This window comes from Colobus angolensis, unplaced genomic scaffold (assembly GCF_000951035.1).
Source record: "Colobus angolensis palliatus isolate OR3802 unplaced genomic scaffold, Cang.pa_1.0 Scaffold401, whole genome shotgun sequence".
NCBI classification, from domain to species: domain Eukaryota; kingdom Metazoa; phylum Chordata; class Mammalia; order Primates; family Cercopithecidae; genus Colobus; species Colobus angolensis.
Window position 1 is genome coordinate 2,102,576 of NW_012117389.1, and position 12,776 is coordinate 2,115,351.

The following is a 12,776-nucleotide window of genomic DNA, read 5'->3' on the forward strand; positions in this document are numbered from 1 at the left end:
ATCAACCAGAAAATGGTGACTGTAAAACAAAACAAAATGAAAACTACAAACAAACAGAGATTCAAAAATCTATTAGAGGTAATTTCTTAAATTAGACACTTGAAATAGTATAATGTAGCAACTCTGGAATTAAAATTATTTCCTTCTTCTTGGGGTTTGCTGTTGTTGCTTGTTTTTGTTATTGCTGCAGGTTCTACTGTTTGTTTAGTTACTTTCATGGACTAAGACTGCAAATTCTGTACTCTGTCATGTGTGGCCACTGAAGTCTCTGATTGGTTAGCTTAGTTGTCAGCTAATAATTGGATAGAGTTTTCAATAAATGCCTTGAGCCATCTGCTATCTGCCCATTAGTCACTTAGTAACTATGTTGGTTCTTGGTTCAACTGCCATAATATCATAGTGCTTATGTTCAAGTAGTCCTTATTTTACTTCATAATGACCCCAAAGTGCAAGGAGTGATACTAGCAACTCAGATATGTCAAAGAGAAGCCATAAAGTGCTTCCTTTAAGTTAAATGGTAAAAAACTTTTGACTTTAAAAGGAAAGAAAAAATATATATATGCTGAGGTTGCTAAGAGGTACAGTAAGAATGCATCTTCTACCCATAAAATTGTGAAGAAAAAAATAAATGTATGCTAGTTTTGCTATTGTACCTCAAGCTGTAGATACTATAACCAAAGTATATAAGTACTTAGCTAAGATGAAAAAGGCATTGAATTTGTGGGTAGAAGACATGAATAGAAACATGTTGCAATTGATGGCAACATATTGCACCAGAAAGCATTAAGCCTATATGAAAACTTAAGCAAGGGATCCCCTGAAATGAGTGACATGAAGTCATTTGCTGCAAGTAAGGGATGATTACACAGATTCAGGAATAGGTTTGGACTAAAAATGTAAAAATTACTGCAGAATCTACATCTGCTAATGAAGCAGATACTGCCACATTTCCAGAAGAGTTGAAGAAGTTGATTAAGGAGAAAGGATACCATGAAAAGCAAGACTTCAATTGTGATAAAACTGGACTTTTCTGGGAGATCTCCAATAGAGCTTAAAAATTCATGAACATGCAAAGAAGGCACCAGGGTATCAAGAAGGACAGACTAACTCTGGTACTAGTGGCAATGATGCAGGGTATATGACAAAGCCAGGAGGAGTGTGCACAGCAATGAACTCATGCACTTTCAAAAACAAAAATGAAAAGTATCTGCCTATGTTCTGGCAACATAATCAGAAAATATAGGTGACAGTCATCTTGTTTATGGAATAGTTCTACCAATGCTTTTTCCTGGAAGTGAGAAAATATTTGGAAGAATGGTTGGAATTTAAAGTTGTATTAATAATAGACAATGCACATGGCCATCTTGAATCTGTTTGCTATGAAAATAAAAATGTCCAGGTTGTATTTTTACCTCACAATACAACCTCATTGCTTCAGCTCCTTGACCAAGGCATCATTTGGTTTGTTAAGGCCACATATGCATGTCTGGTATTTGATAACGTTCAACAAGAATTTGATGCAGACCTTAATCTGGACATAAAACAGTGCTGGAAATCATTCACTATTGTTGGTGCAATAACATTCATCAAAGCTGCAAGTGATGAATTAAAACCAGAAACTATAATGCCTGCTGGAAAAACTTGTGAAGTCATGAATGATTTTAGTCTTCCCAAGGATCAGTGGAGAAGTTAAAAAATCATTTATGCAGCAAGACAAGTTGGTGGAGAAGTATTTATTGACCTGCTTGATGAAGAAATGGAAGAACATATTGAAGGCCAATGAGAAGTGTTCACAAATAGGAACTAGAAAAACTTGAGTCATCTACAGAGGAAAAGGAAGATGAAGAAACTGAAGCAGAACTGGATTGCTGAAATTTGTTAAAGTGTTTCAAATTGCATAGACATTAATAAATAAAATTATGAATGCAATCCTCTGTTAGAACAAAACATCTAAATCACCCACATGTTAACAGAAAAATTATAACTTCTGCAACAACACTTTGATGAGTTAAATAGAGACAACTTCCCATTACAATGTTCTTCCAAAATGTTTCCACACACACCCAAAAAAACCTTCAACTATTGAGGATCTCTGTATTAGTCCGTTTTCATGCTGTTGTTAAAGACATACCCAAGACTGGGTAATTCACAAAGAAAAAGAGGTTTAATGGACCCACAGTTCCACGTGGCTGGGGTAGCCTCACCATCGTGGTGGAAGGTGAGGGGCATGTTTTACATGGCGGCAGACAAGGGAGAAAATGAGAACCAAGCGAAAGATTTTCCCCTTATAAAACCATCAGATCTTGTGAGACTTATTCACTACCCATGGGAACAATATGGGGGAAACAGCCCCCATGATTCAATTAGCTCCACTAGGTCCCTCCCATAATACACAGAAATTATGAGAGCTACAACTCAAGATGAAATTTGACTGGAGACACAGCCAAACCATATCAATCCCTAACCATCCACATCATCTATTCCTGGCATCCAACCATGGACATTATTATGGCTTGATGATCTAGGATCACCCAAGGTAGAAGATCCTCCTTCTGATATATTTTCAGAAGGTCTGTATTAGCCTAGTGATATGTCACAATGCCTACATCATTCACCTCACATGATTCTCATCACATAGGCATTGTATCATCTCATATCATCACAAGAAGAAAGGTGAGTACAGTACACTAAGATAGTTTGAGAGAGACCACATTTATATAACTTCTATTACAGTATACTGTTATAAGTGTTCTATTTAATTATTAGTTATTGTTGTTAATCTCTTGGTGTGCATAATTCATAAATTATACTTTATCATAGGTATGCGTGCATAGGAAAAAATGTATATAGGGATATAGGGTTTAACACTATCTGAGGTTTCAGGCACCCACTGGGGGCCTTAGAATATATCCCTCACAGATAAGGAAGATTATTGTTATGAAGAGCTGGAAGGGGGATGGGAATAGGCTAGTTAAAATATCACAAAGCTTATGGTTCTTACCATGATTTAAACATGTTTTAAAAATAAACACTCCTCAAATTATTGCAAGTCTTTTTTGGTTAGTTTCTATAATTCTGAAAATTTAATTTGGACAATTTTAGCTAGAGTTTTTATATACTTTATAAAGAAGTAGAATTTTGGAGGTTTTTACTGCACCATTCTGGAAGTGCTTCTCCTAGATTATTTCTGAGTTAAAGACAACTTTATGATGGAAATTACAGATAGTTTTAAAGCAAACAAAGAATTAAAAACTACATATCTACCTCTCGCCAACATTTATTCAGTATAGAATTTACATCATAGAGTGCATTAACTAGAAAAAATAAAGGCCAACAACAAATAAATTTCATTTATAATTCAGGAAACAATGAAAATAATCAACATAAATAAAGCCAAATAAAGTATGAGAAAGGAATTAAAGATGTAACAAGGAAACCTTGAAATGTAACAAAACAATCCCTGTGGAACTCAAAAGTCATTCAATATATTTTAATGAAGCCTTAAATAAGTGCTTTCAATGCTCTAGAGCAGCACTGTTCAATAGAACTTTCTGTAGTGATGGAAAATCTGCACTATAATCTGCACCATCTAATTTGGTAACCACCATTTACACTTGAGCCTACTGAGCACTTGAAATGCAACTGTGTAACTGAATTTTACATTTTATTTATATTTAATTAAATAAAAATAAACAAATTTAAATATGTTTAATTGCTATAATATATTATACTATTAAATTAATATAATACAACACTAAATTATATAATGTAATTATATTTAATTAATATAAAATATTAAGCTATAGCAATTAAAATATGTTATTAATTTAAATTAATTAAATATAAATAATTTAAAATAGTCACTTAGTCACATTGCTGAGTCCTGACGGATGAGAGGGAGCCAGCCAAATAAAGAATGAAAAGAATGACATTCTGTGAGAGGACATGGCAATTGAAAAGACTTTAAAGTAGGAACAAGAAAGCCCTTTTTAAAAAAGTGAACAAGAGCCAGTGTAGTTGGAGAGGCAGGAACCAAGCGAAGAATAGCCAGAGATGGCATCAGAGAAGTAAGTGGGGATGAGCTCATGCAGTCTTAATAAAAACCAAGGGAAGGTGCTTGAATTTTTTTCCCATTGCAATGGGAAACTACTGAAAGTATAATTTGTATTTTAATATGGTCAATCAAATGCAATATAGAAAACGAATTGGGTGTGGGTGAGAAAAACAGCAAGACCAATTCAGAGATGATAGCAATGACCTAGACCAGATATTATGATATTTTTGACTGAGGCTTTTAGTTTTGAGGATGATACAAAGTGATTAGATATAGAATATATTTTATTGGTAGAAGGAACAGGACTTGCTGGTAAAGGTAAATTTAAAAATAAAAAAAAAAGATTTTTTAAAAGACTAAAGGAAAATGAACAGACGTTTGGCAATTTTGACTAAGAAAAAAATAGAGAAATCACAGCATTTAAATGAAAAAGAGAATATAACCACAGGTACAAAAGAGATGTTTTAAGTATAAGTGTAAAGCATAAAGCTATGTACAATTTCAATCAAAACATTAAAACCTATATTAAGTGCAATTAAAGCTATATAAATTGTCAAAAATAGAACACCCCAATAGACAATAAGCAACAAAATAAATTGAAATTTAGTCAAAGACCTATATCCTTAATAGGTATAGGTACAAGGCCCAAATGGCTTTATATGTGAGTTCCAATAATCTCCGAGGCATAAGTAGTGCCTAACTTGAACTGTTTGAAAGTATAAAGAAGTTGTAAAACTAACCATTTATTTTACCAGAAAAATATATCACAGGAAAGAAAAGTGAAGCAAATTTCACAAATGAAAACAGATGCAAAAGTTCTAAATAAAATGATAGGAAATCAATCCACCACTATGTCAAAAAAATAACATATCATGACAAAGTAAGTTTCATTCTAGACATACTAACATGGTAACACACTGTAAATTCTATCATTATAGTTCTTCATATTATCACATTAAAAGGAAAATATTATCTCAAAGAAGTATTTCAATTGGTAACATTTAGTATTCATTTATGATTATAAAAATCCTCTTCTCATTTCAATAGTAGAAAAAAGCATATTAATTTAGTAAAGGGTATCTCACAAAATCATACAGTAGGATAACTGCTTCAGACCATTTTTGATTGACTTGTAGCAGACCAAACCTATCGCCAAGAAGAACTTAAAAGGTTGGATGAAGAGTGGAGTGGCTGTCAGAAATGCCTGATGTTTTGGCCTAAGGACCAGTCAGTGAGGCAATGGAGCAAGCAAGGGATCACTTACACCTGAGATGGACTACAGAACAGCACATGCCAGAGGTGGAAGTTCAAGTCAAATACAGAACAGCTGCACTGAGCAACCAAGAGTGTCAACTGTACCTGAGGCATTCTCAGCAGCAGCAAGTGCCTGTGGTGGATTTCCAGGCCAGACTGAGACAGGCATTCATAACTGAGACACCCAGATGTGGTAAAAGCCGTACTGGAACAACGAGGAAGCTGAATCCGAGTAAAAACCAGGCTCCATCTACTGTTTGCTTCTGCTTATTTGGGAAGGAATGAGTGATAGCCTAATAAAAATAGAAATTAGCAACTTTGAAATCCTAAGTAAGAATAAAAAGAATTGAGGCCTTCGTCATGTTTTTATTTTTGCTGCTGTGGAAGCTATATCTTTAGGTAAATACATAATATAAACATTTCTGGATACAGAGATGCTGTTCAGAGAAAATATTTCATTTTCTAGAAGAATATTTATGTTGCCAAACATAAGGACAGGTGAAACGGTCCATCAGAGGACTTCATTGCCCATGTGACCTATTTTTACCTCTCTTCTCCCAAGCAGAGGCAAAATATCCACAAAGAAAAATCCTAAGTGGAATTGGATAGGAATAGTAAATCAAGGAACTCTCACAGAAATCATAACAAAAAGTCAAGACAGAAAATCTAAGATAATTTCTTTTTAAAATGTTCCTATTCGATTGACACCAAATGACCACAATATAAAACAAAATGGAATTTACCTCAGAAACTCAAATCCCATCTGAGCATACTTCAATACTTGGTTGTGTTCCTAGGTCAGTGACAAAATAAAGATCATTAGGAATAACTCTGAACTTCATGCTCCTCTGTGCAAATTTGTCTCTTACACCCTGTTGCTTTCCCCGTTGATGATTCCTCCCTTTTCCCCTCTTTTATATCTTCTGCCTCACTTTCCATGTTGACTCTTCCTACTCATAAATATCAAAATGCCTAAATCATTCCTAATTTTAGAAACTCCTTCCATAACCCCCAAATACCATTGCGTTTTTTTCCTTCACAACTAATCTTCCTGAAAGAATTATCCACATACAGAATCCTTTATCTTCCACTACTGAATTCACAGCAATCTGCCTTCTGACTCGCCACTTAGAGTTAACTGCTCTCACCAAAGCCATCAATGTCCTTCTAGTTTCTAAGTTCAAGAGATAATTTTCAGTCACTCATACTTGAACCAGTTGCATCATTTGTCACTTTTGACCAACTTCTCCTTTCTAGACTTGGTTTCTGATATACCACTGTCTATTTGTGTGTTTCCTTTCTCTCCCTTTCTGGCTCTTTCTCATATCTTTTTCTGGTTTCTTATCTTTTAAAGGATCCTAAATATTAATGTTTCCCAGGTTTCTATCTTCAGCACTCCCTTCTTCTCAATCTACCAATATTTTGCAGGTAATCTTATTACGAAAGACATAAGAATGTCTTTCGATTGATGATTTCTAAATCAATTTAGAAATTGGCCCACACCACCCATACCACCTTTGGGGATACACATCTCATTCATTCATTCAAACTAATTCATACAACATTATTTTAGGCACTGAGGATCCAGCAGTAAACAAAACAATTCTTCCCTATAGAGTTCACATTCTAGTGGGGAAAATGTACAGTAAACAATCAAATATGCAATGTGCCAGATGGTGATAAGTTCTATAGAGAAAACTTAAGCAGTAATTGGGGAGATAAGGTTGTGCTTTGGAGGGTCCAATCTAAAATAAAGTGGTCAGAGGATAGTAGGCTCATAGAGAAGATGAACATATGAGCATAGGCCTAAAGGAGTTGAGGGAGTGCTTCAGGCAGATATCTAGGGAATGAGTGCTAGAGGCAGAGGAATAAACAAGGGCAAGAGTCTTAAAATGAGACTATGCCTGTTGTGTTTGAAGACCATTAAGGAGGCCAATGTGACTGTAATGGAGTGAAAAGGGCAGTAGCAGTATGAGATGAGAACATAAAAGTAACAAGTAGCTTAGAATAAGACAATATCAATTTCCGGTTTCATGGAGCTTACAGGCTCATCTATCCAAATTCCTACTGGAATTTTGGATGTCCTACAGACACATCAAATTAAACATGCTGAAAACAATTCAGGCCTCCTCCCATCACATTTCTTCCCCTTTCTATGTTTACCTCTTGGGGCAAACATCATCATCCAATTGGTTTCTCAAATTCAGAAGTCATCTGAGATCCTTCATATTCTCCCTTACATGTGATCAATCACCCATAGTTGTCAATTTGCCACCCGTATCAGTGAGACTCTAGTTGAGAAACAGATACTACTCCAGAAATTGCAGACACAGGGAATTTAAAGAAGGTAATTGGCTTAATATGTGATTAAATTGCTGGGAAACCCAAACAGCAGCCATAAGGTAACCCAGAGATTAGCTACTACCTGCCTACCAGGAACTAAAGACAACAAATGTAGTTAGTGTTATCAGATCCCTGAAATTGCAGCTGCCCAGTGGTAGCTAAAACTATGGTGGGGATTACTGGTAGGAGCTGAGATCATATAGGCAGGGGCTATCAGGAACAACAGAGGGGGCACAACCACTGTGGAACATGCTCCCTAAAGTAGAGCAAGAAAAGGAGCAATACCTGGACTTTCCTCTTCAGTTTCTACCATTCATTCTCTATACTGCTCAGATTTCTAACATGTATATAATGTCATTATCCTGCTCAGTATCCTTCACTATTTCCCAATCACCTATGGGCAAAATCTAAATTCTTTTGCATGGTATATGTGCTAGTTTTCTGTTGTCATATAGCAAATTGCCACAGACGTAACACTTTAAAACAACACAAATTTATAATCTCAGCGTTTTCGTGGGACAGCTCAGGTTCAGGTTAACTGAGTCCTCTTCTCTGGGTCTCAACAGGCTGAAATTAAGGTGTGGCCCAGGGCTACAATTCTCATAGAAGGCTTGGGGTCCTCTTCCACACTCATTCAAGTTGTTGGAAGTATTCATTTTCTTGCATTTGTAAGATTGAGGGTCCCATTTTATTGCTGTTTGCTGGAGACCATCCTCAGCATCTAGAGACCACAGCTAGTTCCTTGCCACGTGCTTCCCATAGGCAGTTCACAACATGGTTATTTGCTATTTGCTATTTGCTATCTTGCTAGCCGGGAGGAGTACATCTCTGACTTCTTAATACCCATTTAAGAGCTCACACAGTATCATCTCACTTTTTATGAACTCAAAGTCGGTTGATTAGTAAACACTGGAGTTATAGCCTATTAAATTCATAGCAAAATCAGTGTAGTTAACACTGGGAATTTGGGGGCCATCTTAGATTTCTGTATCCCTTGGTAGATAGGTCTCTAGCTTCCACTGTGAGAACTACTCTCTCACTCTTTTACAATTTCATTCTAGAATTACAGAACTATGTACAGATTCTGGAGTATGTATTTCTATACTTCTACACATGCTGTATCTCTCTACTTAGACAACTCTTTCCTCTATTTGTCTACCTGGTAAACTTCTCTTCATCCTTTAAGTGTCAGCTTAAATGCTACTTCCACAATGACACCTTTGTTGACTCCCAGGTGGACTTAAGTGTTCCTTATCCTCTGTTTTTATTGTATTTTGTATATGACCCTTTAAAATTACTCTCTCCTGGACTAAGTTTCTCAAGGGCAGGTGCCCTATCTTTTTGGCTGTATCTCCACATCTAGTATAGTGCCAAGTATGAGTAAAAACTCTGTCAATGGTGGTTAGGTAAATGAATATATTAAAGAATGGCTAAGGAATTATAAGAAGTCTGGTATGGGGAGGAGAGGTTGAAAATAAGGTTGTAGAGATTGTCAGAAGCTGCTTTGTGGAGGGTTTTGTATGCCGTACCAAAGAATTTAGACTTTATCCTAAAAGCAATAGGGATATCAGCAGGTTTTTAAGCAGGTAATAAAAATATGAGATTTGTGGTTTTAGTAATTTTACTCTGAAAATTGTAGACCAGTGTTTCTCATAGTGTATTCCTTGGTACACCTCCATCAGAATCAGTGGTGTTTGGATAATGCAGATCACCAAACTCCTGACTTATTGCATCAGTGAGTGTCAAAGGGTAGAGTCTAGGAAGCTGTATTTTAACATACCTTCTCCCCCATGACTCTTGCATTCCATAAAGCATAAGAATCACTGCAGTACAGATTAACTTGGGTACTCACTGTATGTGTGTAAACCTGGACAAGTTTCTTCACTTCTCTCTGCCTCAGTTTCCTCATCAGTAATATGTCAACAATAATGGCACTTATGGAATGGTTATAAAAATTAAGCAAGGTAATGAATATAAAGCTCTTAGAAAATACCCAGCATACAGGAAGAACTCTATGTAACTATTATTATCATTATTTCTAGAAAGAGTGAGAGTGGGAACAAAAGAAACTTTTGCACCAATTTGTGTCAGTGATGATAAGGAAATGACTTAAGGCATTGGCAATCGGAACAGAAAAAAGGGTATTAAAGGACATTTTGGAGGGATTATCCACAAGGTTTTTTCATTGTACAGGAATGGGGAGAGCAGGAATTTGGAGTTGAAATTACAGGGGATGAGGGGGAATCTTAAGTTTTGGAAGGAAAATCCTAAATTCATTTTGGAATATGGTGAGTCTGAGATGCCTGCAAATCTTCTAAGTGAAGCTATCCTGATAGATTGGCGATACCCTGGAGAGGAGAGGAGTATATTATGAAAAACAACATCAAACACATGGTTATCAGGACTTGCTCAGCCAAAACACATCTGTTTTCTCAAGTCACTCACCAGTCAGTCACCCAGCTCCATTAGGAGTTCTTCTGCAAGTCAGACATCGGAGTGGATGTAGGGGGTTGGCATCTTACCTTAACGCTTGGGGCCTACCTGGAGACTAGTTTCAATTAAAAACCAACTTAGAAGAAATGCTCTTCTAGAACTACATGTTGTGAGGTTGAATTAAACCAAGATCAGGAGTTTTTATCTACATTTGCAAAGGTCTCTGGAATAAGTCTCAAGTGTTACTAGGAGGAGTATGGTAGCCATTCAAGATTAAACGTAACTGTGACCACTTAACAAAACCAAGGTGGTGGAGGGGTACTGAAAACTAATGCTGTTCAGCCCTTGATGTCTGTGGAAGAGGGAGTCACAGGCCCAGGGTATGTGTTTGTTTGTTTTCCCCAGCTTTATTAAGGTATAATTGACAAATAAAATAATTAAATATTTATGGTGTACAACAGCATATTTTGAGATACACATCCTTTGTGAAATGCTCAAATCAAGCTAATTAACATATCCATCACCTCACATTCTTCTAATTTTCTTTGGGTTGATAACGTTTAAGATCTGCCTTAGCAATTTTCAAGTATACATTATTAATGACTATATTTACCAGGGTATACCATAGATCTCCAGAACTAATTCCTCCTATCTAACTGAAACTTAGTACCCTTTGACTAACATCTGTCTCCCTATCCTTGTCTCCCAACCCCTGCCAACAATTATTCTATTCTCTGCTTCTATGAATTTAACCTTTATAAGATTCCACATATAAGTGAGGTCATGCAATGTTTTTCTTTTTATTCCTTTATGTATCTCATTTAACATAATGTCTTCTTGTCACAAATGCCTGCTTTTTTAAGGCTGAATAGTATTCCATTGTGCATATATAACACATTTTCTTTATTCGTTTATCTGTTGATGGACGCTTAGGGTGATTCCATGTCTTGGCTATTGTAAATAGTGCTGCAATGAACATGGGAGTGCAGATGTCAATTTCACATGCTGATTTCATTTCCTATGGATATATACCCAGAAGTGGTATTGCTGGATGATATAATAGTTCTATTTTTCAATTTTTGAGGAACCTTCATACTGTTTTTCATAATGGCTGTAATTTCCATAATTTATTCCCAAGAGTGCACCAGGGTTCTCTTTTCTCCACATCCTCAACAACACATATCTTCTATCTTTTTGATAATAGCCATTTTTAACAGATGCGAGGTGATAGCTCATTGTGGTTTTACTTTGCATTTTCCTGATGATCAGTGATGATGAACATTTTTTAATATACCTGTTGGCCATTTGTATGCCTTCTTTTGAATAATTTCTATTCAGGTCTTCTGCCTATTTTTTATAATTGGGTCATTTTCTTGCTGTACAGTTGTTTCAAAAGCTGTTAGAGCAAGACAACTGCTTGTCAACTCCCTCCTAGGATGTGAAACAGGATGTAAAAATAAAAATGAAGGGATGAACAGATAATTGTTTTAAATGGAGTCAAGATCTCACTCTTGTTGCCCAGGCTGGAATGCGGTGGTGTGATTATGGCTCACTGAAACCTCAAACTCTGTACATAGGTTTTACGATAAAAATGTTGCTGTGGGGGTGATTTATCAGACATCTCTCATCAGTGTTAAAAAAAAAAAACGAACATTTTCAAAATCACATTGGCCCTGGGTAATCTACATGACCTACTACCTTTGCTGTTTACAGACTCTTTTGTTTGTGCAGTCTTTGCTCTGTATGTGGCGAAGGCTTACATTCAGCCCAAAAGGTCTCAGAGAATCTATGTATTAATTAATTGTACCGAAGACCTGTTCCCTAGCTGTTTCTCATTTAGTCGAAATGTATCAAATCTTTTCAGGAATTCTGATGCGCTCTGAATTAGGCCCAGCTGATTTCTATTATCTGCCATCAGTTCCTCTCTTTTCTGCTGGTAGGCTGTAGAAAATATTCGCCACCTACTGCTGTCAATATTATTGATATTTACAACCAAGCATTACGAGGATTCTAACTGTAAAATTATATATGCCTGTTTCCATGCACATATTTACAATGTAATCAATGAGACAGTATAAATGACAAAACACAAGCACAAAGAATTTGTTTCTTTCATAACGTTTGGCATCAATATACAGGGCCCTAGGAACCATATTTTCGAAAAACTACCATTGACTGTTGCCTGGAGTCTGGGGGTTTGTAGTGTCAGAGCAATGGGAATTATTTTTTGATGAAAATTTATTCCTCCAATTGTAACTACCCAATGGGTCCTTCTTGCCCATTGCCCTGATAGACCTGATTTATCAAGACAGGAAAACTGCACTAAAGAGTTTACACACATAGAGTTGGCTAAACAGAATACCACAGTTATATTATTACTCAAATCAGCCTTCTTGAAAATTTAGAGGCTAGGGTTTTTCAAAGATAGTTTGGCAGGGAGAGCAATGGCTAGGGAACAGATGCTGCTGATTGATTGGGGATGCAATCACAGCGTGTGAAAAGTGGTCCTCCTTCTCTCAGTTCACTTCTGGGTGGGGGCTACAGGACTGGTTGGCAGGTCCAGGTGAAGCCATCCTATCATCAGAAATGCAAAAGTCTGAAAAAACATCACAAAAGGCCCATCTTAGGCTCCAGAATAGTGATGTTATCTACATGAGTAATTGAGGAAGTCACAAATCTTCTGACTTCCAGG